This window comes from Macaca mulatta, chromosome 19 (genome assembly GCF_049350105.2).
Source record: "Macaca mulatta isolate MMU2019108-1 chromosome 19, T2T-MMU8v2.0, whole genome shotgun sequence".
Lineage (NCBI taxonomy): Eukaryota > Metazoa > Chordata > Mammalia > Primates > Cercopithecidae > Macaca > Macaca mulatta.
Genome location: NC_133424.1, coordinates 54,469,447 through 54,481,963, shown reverse-complemented (window position 1 = coordinate 54,481,963; position 12,517 = coordinate 54,469,447). Strand labels below are relative to the sequence as shown.

The 12,517-nt window shown below is 38.5% G+C and overlaps 1 long non-coding RNA gene across 1 annotated transcript in view; it reads right to left on the bottom strand.

Moving 5' to 3' along the window:
* Positions 1-12,517, bottom strand: part of LOC144337550 (uncharacterized) — a 56,069-nt gene that overhangs the window by 9,610 nt on the left and 33,942 nt on the right. The gene's annotated exons all lie outside the window — the stretch shown is intronic.

The following is a 12,517-nucleotide window of genomic DNA, read 5'->3' as shown; positions in this document are numbered from 1 at the left end:
ATACCGCACATCTACAGCCATCTAAACCTGAGAAAAACAAGAAATGGGGAAAGGATTTCCTATTTAATAAATGGTGCTGGGAAAACCGGCTAGCCATAAGTAGAAAGCTGAAACTGGATCCTTTTCTTACTCCTTATACGAAAATTAATTCAAGATGGATTAGAGACTTAAATGTTAGACCTAAAACCATAAAAACCCTAGAAGAAAACCTAGGTAATACCATTCAGGACATAGACATGGACAAGCACTTCATGTCTAAAACACCAGCAATGGCAACAAAAGCCAAAATTAACAAATGGGATCTAATTAAACTAAAGAGCTTCTGCACAGCAAAACAAACTACCATCAGAGTGAACAGGCAACCTACAGAATGGGAGAAAATTTTTGCAATCTACTCATCTGACAAAGGGCTAATAGCCAGAACCTACAAAGAACTCAAACAAATTTACAAGAAAAAAACAAACAACCCCATCAAAAAGTGGGCAAAGGATATGAACAGACAGTTCTTAAAAGAAGAGAAGACATTCATACAGCCAACAGACACATGAAAAAATGCTCGTCATCACTGGCCATCAGAGAAATGCAAATCAAAAAATCAATGAGATACCATCTCACACCGGTTAGAATGGCAATCATTAAAAAGTCAGGAAACAGGTGCTGGGGAGGATGTGGAGAAATAGGAACACTTTTACACTGTTGGTGGGATTGTAAACTAATTCAACCATTATGGAAAACAGTATGGCGATTCCTCAAGGATCTAGAACAGAAGTACCATATGACCCAGCCATCCCATTACTGGGTATATACCCAAAGGATTATAAATCATACTGCTATAAAGACACATGCACACATATGTTTATTGTGGCACTATTCACAATAGCAAAGACTTGGAATCAACCCAAATGTCCATCAGTGACAGACTGGATTAAGAAAATGTGGCACATATACACCATGGAATACTATGCAGCCATCAAAAAGGATGAGTTTGTGTCCTTTGTAGGGACATGGATGCAGTTGGAAACCATCATTCTCAGCAAAGTATCGCAAGAACAGAAAACCAAACACCGCATGTTCTCACTCATAGGTGGGAACTGAACAATGAGATTCATTGGACTCGGGAAGGAGAACATCACACGCTGGGGCCTATCATGGGGGGGGAGGGGGACGGATTGCATTGGGAGTTATACCTGATGTAAATGATGAGTTGATGGGTGCAGCACACCAACATGGCACAAGTATACGTATGTAAAAAAACCTGCACATTATGCACATGTATCCTAGAACTTACAGTATAATAATAATTTTAAAAAAAACAAACAATGGGTTAAAACTATGCCCTAGGGCAAATAGACTTAAGACATATTTACAGAATATCCTACCCAACAACCCAGAATATACATTCTATTCATCAGCAAATGGAACTTGCTTCAAGATAGGTCATATGATATGCCACAAAACAAGTCTCAAAAAATTTCAGAAAATTGAAATTATATGAAGTACTCTCTCAGACAACAGTAGAATAAAACTGGAAATCAACTCCAAAAGGAACCTTCAAAACCATGCAAACACATGGAAATTAATAACTTGTTCCTGAATGATCATTGGGTCAAATATGAAATCAAGAAAATTAAAACTTCTTTGAACTGAACAATAGTGATGCATCCTATCAAAACATCTGGAATTCTGCAGAGTGTGCTAAAAGTTCATAGCCTTAAATGCCTACATCAAAAAGACTGAAAGAGCACAAGTAGACAATCTAAGGTTGCACTTCTAGAAATTCAAGAATCAAGAACACACCAAAACCAAACCCAGCAGAAGAAAGAAAATAACCAAGATCAAAGCACAACTAAATGCAGTTGAAATAAATAGTAGAAACTATAAATAAAACGTAAAGCTGGATTTTTGGAAAACCAAATAAAATTGATACACCATTGGCAAGATTAAATAAGAAAAGAACAGAGAAGAGCCAAATGAGCTCAATTAGAAATGAAATGGGAGCTATTACCACCAACGCCACAGAAATACAAAAGATCATTCAAAGGTACTATGAACCCATTAATGTGCATAAACTAGAAAACTTAGAGGGGATGAATACATTCCTGGAAATATGAAACCCTCCTAGATTAAATCAGAAAGAATTAGAAACCCCGAACAGGCCAATACAAAGCGGAAGATTGAAAAAATAATTTAAAAATTAACAACAAAACAAAACAAATTCAAGGACAATTCCACATGCTAGAGAAAGATGGAATTCTCCCTAAATCATTCTATGAAGCCAGCATCACCCTAATACCAAAACCAGAAAAGGACATAACAAAGGTAACTATAGACCAAAATCCCTGATGCACACAGATGCAGAAATTCTTAACAAAATACTAGCTAACCGAATCCAACAACGCATCAAAAACATAATCCACCATGATCAAGTAGGTTTCACATTAGGGATGCAGGAATGGTTCCACATACACAAGTCAATAAATGTGGTACGCCACATGAACAAAATTTAAAAATCACATGATTCTCTCAATAGACCCTGAAAAGGTACTTGACAACATCCAGCATCGTTTTATGATTAAAACGCTCAGCAAAATTGGCACACAAACCCACAGCCAACATAATACTGAATGAGAAAAAGTTGAAAGCATTCACTCTCAGCAGGGGAACAAGACAAGGAAGGCCACTGGTTCTCACCACTTTTATTCAACAGATTTGGCTGAAAGTCCTAGCCAAATCAATCAAACAAGGGAAATAAATAAAGGGCATCCAAAGCGGTAAAGAGGAAGTAAAACTGTCGCTGTTTGCAATTGATATAATCGTATACCTAGAAGACCCTAAAGACTCCAAAAAGCTGCTAGAACAGATAAATAAATTCAGCAAAGTTTCAGTATACAAAATTAATGTGCACAAATCAGTAGCTCTGCTATACACCAACAGTGACCAAGCAGAGAATCAAATCAAGAACTGAACCCCTTTTACACCAGCAGTTATAAGTGAGAGTTAAGCTATGAGGATGCAAAGGCATAAGAATGATAAAATAGACTTGGGGAAAGGGGTGGGAAGGGGGTGAGAGATAAAAGACTACAAACTGAGTTCATTGTATACTGCTCGGGTGATGGGTGCACCAAAATCTCACAAATCACCACTAGAGAACTTATGTAATTAAATACCAAATCCCCAAAAACCTTCGGAAAGGAAAGATTTTAAAATAAAATAAAATAATAAAAAATTTAAAAACATAGTTCCTACAAAATGCTTCTCAAATGAAAAAAAAAAAAAAAGTCCCCGAAGGTCATATACCGGAAACTCTGTTATGTTACCTCTTAATGCATATATATCAGCTCAGTTGCTCAGTATCTGACAACTTTTCCGGAAGCTGCTGATCACCTGTTGCAGGTGTATTCTATCTATTGTGAGACTATCTCCCTGGCACTACCTGCAACCAATTACTACTTTAGAGAGACGGTTAACAACCACCTGACTTGACCATCACCTGGTGATGTTCACTTGACATTTCTAGTATGTGGAGGTGGAAAGATCTCTCTTGCCCTGCTCACATCTGACCAGCTATCTACTGTTAACACTTTCAGATTTTTTTTCTTTTTCTTTTCTTTTTCTTTTTTTCTTTTTTTCTTTTTTTTTTTTTTTTTTTTTGAGACAGTTTTGCTCTGTCACCTACCCTGGAGTGCAGTGGCGTGATCTCAACTCACTGCAAACTCCATCTCCCAGGTTCACACCATTCTCCTGCCTCAGCCTCCCGAGCAGATGGGATTACAGGCACCCGCCACCATGCCCGGCTAATTTTTTGTATTTTTAGTAGAGATGGGGTTTCACTGTGTTACCCAGGATGGTTTTGATCCCCTGACCTCATGATCTGCCCACCTCGGCCTCCCAAAGTGCTGGGATTACAGGCATGAGCAACTGCACCTGGCCACAGATTTCTTATTATCAGATTTTAGGTAGGACAAACACCTGATATTTCTGGCATTTGATTTGTTTTTTTTAAACAAAAGTGTCCTCCCAAATGAAATTAATAAGCCTTAACCAAGATTTTGGCTTAGCCAAGCATGCATGAGGCATCTTCAAAGAGATGAAGGAGCAACTCAAAAACTCAAAACTCACACAAATATCAAAACAACGCTGGTTCCCTCATCCAAAATTAAATCCAGGATGCAGCAGTAGAAGCATAAAATTTTTAAGTCTTCAGTGACAAGGCAAAGTGGTTTTTATTCTTATTTTCTCAGAGGATCTAAGGCAAGCAGTTTGAGTTTACAAAAAAAAAAAAAATAGCTTTGTTTTAAGTCAGATTTTTGCTCTGTAATTTAGTCAAAAGAAATTTTAAGGCTAGCCGTAACACTATTAGTTGTCTTTCTTTGAAATTCAATCCTCTGATCAACCGTTTGGCATAAGAGTGCTCTAAAATATATTTTTAAATTAGAAGTCCCAATTTAAAGAATCCATCTTCTGGCCATGGACTATTAGAATTTCCAGTGGTGTATTGATTTTAAGTGACTCGATCCAACAGCTTCTTCAGTGAAAAACCAATCCCAATGATCTTTTCCCCACCCCAACAAAATAAAATATGTACTCTCAGGAATAGGCTTAGGAAAGCAAAAGACTCGTGTTGCCACTGCCCTATCTAAGCAAAAAGACTTGGGATGACAAAAGTCCAAGATGGATGGGATTTCTTATGACAAGCCCTCCCGGGAGCTTAACACATTTGGAAAACAAAAGAAAAAGTAAAAAACCTCAGGTTCTCAGCCATGTTAAGGCTGGTCACCTAATAATGACTCAAAAATGTTTCCTCCCCCTGATAGCGGAGATCAAGAGTGAGTGCTCTGACATGGTCACAAATCACAACCTCAATGACATATGACAACATGAGAAAACTTTATCCAGTACCTCCCTTTATGAACAACACTAAAGGAAAGAGATAAAAGAAAAGACTATTTCTGGTAGGAAATGGATTAAACAATCAAAATATTCACGCCCCAACATCACTAAAAAGTACACAAGAATTACTACATTAGGACTAGTACAACACAAATCTTCTCCCATTAATAAAAATTTGGTGGAGGAAACAGTGATTTTTACCATCCATTTGGAAAGAATGCACAGAGAAAAGCCAGGAAACTTGAGATTAATACATTTTTATACCTTAGCTGACTTACTATTTTTTTGCATTTCTGCACATCCAAAACAAGGTTATGGCAGTAAATCAGGTTTCAGTGGTAATACAGGTCATGGAAGAAAGAAAAGAAGTTCACTTAGCAAAGCTGGTCTTGTGTCAGTGAAACTTTGCTGGTAGCAGCCCTCAGAGAAAAATCAATGCTAAATGTTTTATCTTCAAGGTATCAGATTCAGTCCACTTCTCCCAGATCCAGATAAGGGAAGACATGCCTGCATTAATAATGATTCTCTATGATATACTTTTACTCCCCAAAAGGCAACTGTGCAGGGACACTTATATTTGCTGGCCCTCCGACAGACACGTCAAAATTTGTCAAAGAACTACGCCGTGGGTTAAAAATATTTTTATTTTCTTCAACTAACAGGTGTTTCTAGAGGTGGAATTGGATGTTCTGCAGTTACAGAACTTTAGCCAATGTCAAGGCTTGCTTCACCATGATTTAGAGCTCCTGTTAGATTTGGATTTGACCAAGTGAAAGGGTTTTGGACATTAGACAGGGTGAAGAGTTGGCCAAATCCAAAGGAAGAATTATTTTTAAAAAAACACACACACAAATAGTGATTGCACTATTTACATACTATTGAAAACTCTAAGCATAAGGAGAGGTTACAATGAAGTAGTAATAAGTCTTATCTTGCAGCTACCAAATTCTAAAACAAAACCCCAAACCAGCTCCTTAGTTGAGCAGGGACCAAGCTACAGTCTGCTCTCCATTGTCACAGGAGCAGGAAACTCCTGTTCCTTTTTGGAAGTGAGCAAAGCTCCATGAGGAGAGGAGTTCCATGAAAAAACAAAACTCAGATCTCAAACAAAAAAAAAATCTGAGAAAGCAGGGACCTCAAGAGAAAGTAGGAGTCAATTCTCAGAAAGTCACACGATTGGTAAAAACTAAAGCTCTGTAATTGGTACTGAGCATGAACAAAAAAAGAAGCCCTGCAGGTCAAAGGTTCTAACTCCATTAAGAGAACCCCTTCATGGTTGGCAAAATGTTAACCAAATTGAGTGCCTGATTCAAGTTTCTGAATCAATTGAGGTTTATTGGACCAGAGCTTGAGGGCATACCCTGGAAAAACACAAGTTGTAGAAACCCTCTGTGGCTTGTTATGTCCTTGAGGAGGTTTTCAGGAGGTCTGACCTTTTTACATCATCTTAAAGGAGGGAAGGCAGGTAGGAAGAGACAAGTAGGTGGAAGAATATTTGGTCTCATCTTGTCTTTATTCTGTACATAGGAAAAAAAGTATTATCAGTGTCAAGTCTAACAGACTTTAGTTTTAGGAGCTAGACTTAGATTGCACACTTAAAGTTACAATTGATGTGACCTTGCTTTATGAGAGAATATACACGTTAAGATGAAAACGAAGAGGAAAAATCCTGCTATGCACTGGAGACCTTTATGTTTGCACCTCATATAATGCTCACAATGACCCTTTAATCAGTTACTATTATCCATCTATCCCAAAACATCAATGAACTTCTTCCTTATCTCAGAGCCCATTAAAGGCAGAAGCAGGACTCAGACTCACATATCTAAATCTAAAACTCATGCTTCCAGCAAAAGAAACTATCAACTGAAGGAACAGACAAGCTAAGACATCAGATAAAATATTTAGAAACTATGCATCTGACAAAGGTCTGATCCCCAGAATCTATACGAAACTTAAATAAATTTACACAAGAAAAAACCATTAAAAAGTGGGCAAAGGACATGGAGAGACACTTTTTAAAAGAAGTTATACATGTGGCCTACAGCTCGTGAAACAGCTCAATATCACTGATCATTACAGAAATATAAATCAAACCACAACCAGACACCATTTCACACCAATCAGAATGGCTAGTTTCAAAAAATAAAAAGATAACCTGCTGGCAAAGTTGCAGAAAAAAAGGGAATGCTTATACACTGTTGGTGGCAGTGTCAATTAGTTCAATCATTGTGGAAAGCAGTGTGATAATTCCTCAAAGAGCTAAAAGCAGAACTACCACTTGACCCTGGAATCTCATTACAGGTTATATACCCAGAGGAATACAAATCATTCTACCATGAAGACACACGCACACAAATTTTCATTGCAGCACTATTTGCTACAGAAAAGACATGGAATCAACCTATCCATTAAAAAAAAAAAAAATGAGATCTTGTCTATTGCAGGAACATAAATGAAGCTAGAGAATAATATCCTTCGCAAACTAATGCAGGAACCAGAAAATGAAATATTGCCTGTGTAAGTGGGCACTAAATAAAGAGAATACATGGACGCGATGTGAGCGACACACACCAGGATCTACTTGAGGGTGGAGGGTGGGAGACAAAACAACAGAAGAAAAAATAATTATTGAGTATTAGCCTTAGTACCTAATTGATGATATAATCTGTACATCAAACCCCCGTGACATGGGTTTACCTACATAAAAGACCTACAGGTGTACCCTTGAAACTACAACAAGCATTTTTTTTAACAACCACAATGAATTTCAAACATCAACAATTTAATCTCTAATCCTCCATTCAAAATTTTAAAATTTGTTTTAAAAAGGAAACTTTTAATGAGCAGAATAAATTAGCTTCTTTTTTCTAAAATAATAATAAAATATAACTCGCATTTCACTCTACACAATTGTACCTACCAGAATTCAAAGAAAGGAAAGTTGGTTGCATCTAACAGAAATAACTATACAGACGTCATTGAAGAGATGGGGTCTGAAATGGGCCTTAGGACAAAAAGCAATTAAGGAGGTTGAGTGCCTGAGTCGGACCGGCAGACCCTGAAACAGCGACGGATGAGCAAATATACTCAGACACAAATATCCAACGAAAGATGGGGCTGGGCTGCCTAGCCACTCACACATGCCAAGAAAGTTCCAGAAAAGAGTTAGCAGCAGTGGTCCCAATCAGCCAGCTAAGTTTGCATTTATTTAGTACAGATTAAATTACAAGCATCTTGAGTAAACATCACTACAGGGTAATTGACATTACCAACCTCCCAAGTAAAGAGCAATCATGAACCTGCAGATAATCAAAGGGTGTTCTTAAGACCACCTGAGTAAACTCCTCTACAATCCTATGTATCTACACCTTTTAAGAGAATTCAGCTGCCTTCAGCCAACTCATTTACTGAAGCTATGCAAACCCCAACCCCCCCGGCCTTCCAAAAAGGTTTGTGACTATTTCCTATAACTATCTTTATAATTTTTCCTCTAAAATCTTTTCCGCCACCCTGACTAAACTCCCACATCTCTACCTTTTCTGTTTCTCGTATCTGTCTTAAAAAAAAAAAAAAGAAAGAAAGAAAGAAAGATTTCTTCCTACTTGTTCCCAAAGCTCTATGTCTAGCTTACCTTCTTTCCGGAACCATGGGTTAAGTGATACAATTTGCATTAGGTCTCTTAATCGAGCCTGCAAAACCGAGGCTCCAGTGGCTTTAAGCAGTTGTTTGAATACTTTTAGATACTGCTCCTATTGTGCTGATAACTGTTGTCCCGTGATAAAACTCTACCCTGAACAATCCCTCAAAATTGGAGATGCTAAGTAGGCATCGATGACCAACTGACTTACTGACTTATTGACTTACTGGTTTACCAACTGCACAGCCTTCACCTTAGTTTTCGAAGGTTCTGCCGTGATTATTTGCAGCTATACCTCAGACCTGGGGACAAACTGTGAGGGTCCAACTGGCAGACCCTGACCCAGCAATGGATGAACAAATACACTCAGACACTAATATCCAGTGAAAGAGCAGGCTAGGTGGCCAAGTCCCTCCCAGATACCTAGAAGCATTGCATAAAGAGTTAGCAGCAGGGGCCCTGATCAGCCAGTGAAGTTTGCATTTATTTAGTATAGATTACATGACAAATGTCTTGAGTAAACACCACTAGAAGGTAATTGACATTGCTGACCTCCCCCAGAGTAGTTCCCTCAGCATAAGATTAAATGTTGGTTTTAGGATGGCCTGAGTAAACAAGCTATTTAGATAAACTCCTCTACATTCCTGTATATCTATGCCCTAAGCTTTTAAGATAATTCAGCTGCCTTCAGCCAAACCTTTTACAGAAGCTATGCAAACCCCCAGACTTCCAAGAAGGTTTGTGACTATTTCCTATAACTATCTTTATAAATTTTCTTCTAAAATATTTCCCACCACCTTGACTGAAGTCCCACAGTTGAGAAGACAGGGAAGGGCATCACACAAGCAGGAAAAAATTAGAACAAGTTAGGCCATAAGAAAGTAAAATGTTGATCAGGTCTTTCAACACAGATCAAAAAAAAGGGAGATTAGGGCCATGCTGTGAGGACACTGAATGGCAGCCTACATAATGAGAACTTCATCCTACAGATAAGTCACTGGAAAGCTTTGAGAAGGTCACAAACATGACAAACTGCATTTCCAGGAAGATTACTCTGACCAGTATTAGGCAAGATAAGTTGGGAAATGATCTTCAACTTTGGCAACTTCATAGAAATATCTAAAAGATCTATATTTCTTTTCTTTTCTTTTCATGTTTAATTTTGAAATCATTTCAGACTTTCTAAAATGTTCCAAAAATAGGCAAAGTCCTCATATGCTTTTCATTCGACTTCCCCAAATATTAACATTATAGATATGCACCTAATAATCAAAATCAATAAATGATTATTAACACTGTAAAATGAACACCTGTACAGACCTTATCCAAATCCCCTCTATCTTCTGACTAATGTCCTTTTTCTGGACCAGAATCCAATCTAGTATCACATATTGCTCTTTGTTGTACTGTTCTCTCAGTCTCCTTTAATCTGGGAAAGTTAGGATTTACCTTTAAGAGCTTCACATTTTTGAAGAGCATTGGTTACTTATTTTGTAGAATGAACCTCAGTTTGGACTTTGCTGTTAGTTTATCATGATTAAACTCAGGTTATACACTTCGTACAAGAACACTACAGGGATGATGCTGCACCTTCTCCATCCATTATATTACAAGGCCCTAAGATGTCATTAACACTGACTACTGGGGATGTTAACATTGATCACTGGACTAAAGTTCCTCCACTGCAAAATGACCCTTTTCCTTGAAACTATTTTTAAACAACCAATCCCTGGGCCACACTACACATCAGCCAAATTAGATACACTGAGGGATGGTAGAGGTATTGGTAGGCTTTAAATGCCCTACAATTGACTCTAATCAGTATCCGGAAACGCAAAAACATGGCTTAGACAGTGAAGATTAGAATCCTGAAAATCAGCTAGGAGACCATTCCTAAAGCTTCTCTTAAAATGTATATATATATAATTCTAAACAAAAGAGAATACATCTGGATTTTGGCATGGATATATGGTAGAGAAATAGAGGAAAAACAGAAATCACCTAATGGGGAAAGAGGTGAGTGAGTAGACTGCGGTCCAAATTAAAAAAAAAAAAAAAAAGGCAGAATCAGGTGTCATGACACTTGCTTGTAATTCCAGCATTTTGGGAGTGAAAGTGGGCAGATCACTTGAGCCCAGAAGTTTGAAACCAACCTGGGGTTTCACCAGCCTGGGTGAAAACCCATCTCTACAGAAACAAACACAAACAATTAGCTAGGCATTCTGGCACATGCCTGTGATTCCAGCTACTCAGGAGGCTGAGGCAGGAGGATCACTTGAGCTCACAAGTTTGAGGCTGCCATCAATTATGATCTCACCACTGCACTTCAGCCTGGGTAAGAGAGTGAAACACTCTCTTTAAAATAAAAATTAAAAAAAAAAGTAAAAATAATGTTCTAAGGTCAGATCTAGTATAAAAACTGCATCTTATTCTGTGATGTTTAGATGCTATAATTAAAACAGAACATGGAGGTGTTTCTGTATGAATAGCTGAAAGAGTCTATACTTTTTATGCAGCTGCATCATATTCTGTTGTGTAGATATAAGGTAGCCTGTTTAATTAGCATTGTGCTGGTGAAAGTCTAGGTTGTTCCCAATATTTTGCTGTTAAACAAACAGTATAGTGAATAACCCTGATTAAGTGTCATTTTTCATGACTGAGAATGTGATAAATTTTTCCCAGTAAAGTTTGGGAGGCAAAAATATATATATTTTTAAATTCTGACATGCATTAAGAAAGTTTACTCTACAAGGTTTGTAGGTATTTTTATGTTCCAAGAAAAGTAGGGGAGGGTAATATCACATCAGTTGCTCTCACACAAAGGTCCTGAGTGACGGGACCTTTAGGGACACAAGCACAGGGCCATATCCCTGGTGCCAACACAGGGCAGGGGCATCTGGATCCTGGGAAGCTCCAGGAAATGTGAGGGTGCCCTCTAGAGGACACCCTGCTAAGGATCAGAAAGGGGCCAAGGAAGGTGAGAAATTACAGCAGGTCTTAAACTAAGGGAAAGTTCAAGTGGAGGACATTAAGGTTCAAGGAGCAAGCTGAGGTGAGAAAGTGGTAGAGACTGATGGAAGGAGAAGGTAAAAAGCTCCAGGGAAGCTAGGGGAGGCACATAAGGGCTCTCCACTCCTCCTCAGCATTGAACTTTGTAGTGGTCATGCTGGTGGGGCTCTGTGAGCTCTAGAATGTCCAGCACTATCTGGGGACTCTACCCACTCAAGGCCAGCAGGACTCCCTCCCCCAGCTCTGACAACCAGCAATGTCTCCAGACTTTGCCAAATGCTTTTCCCAATGAAAAAACTGCCCCTGGCAGAAGCATTAATCTACACTAATCTATAAAAGCAAATCACCACTAAAATCCATCACCTCTTGGTAGAAGAATTACAAGTGTGAGACAGGTAAAATGGAAGTCTTCAATAGCTACTGAAATGACCTTTACTTAATCAGCAATTTCATGTCCCAGAAGGCATGTTTAGGGATAATGCCACATGGCGGCCTGTACCTCACAGCAGAAAGGATATGGTTTTTCCAAGGGTCTGTAACCGTGAACCAGAAAGGTCTGCAACTGAGAAAGGTAATGACACCCCTTGGGTTACATTAAAATGTGGGATGTAGGGAATTCTGTAGATATTGGGAGAAAAAAATACACAGTGTAAACCCAAACCCCATTCTGATTCTCTCACCATCTAAGGGCCATCTTTGCTATCTATGAATGGTAGCGTTTAGGTTCCTGGCCTGTAGACTGTCTGGCTCAGGGACCTCAAATATTCTCTTATTGTAGAGAAAGAAGAGGTTTTGATCATTCTCATCCTTCACTCATTCACCTCTCACACCTGTCGACCTCTCAAACCTCTTGCCACTCCTGGATTTCATTCTCAATTTTCTGAGCTCCATTTCTGTCCCTCATCCATTCCAACATGTGTTGGGTCCAGATGGTGGCTTCTGCCCATGATTTTGTTAAAAAAAAAAAAAAAAAAAAAA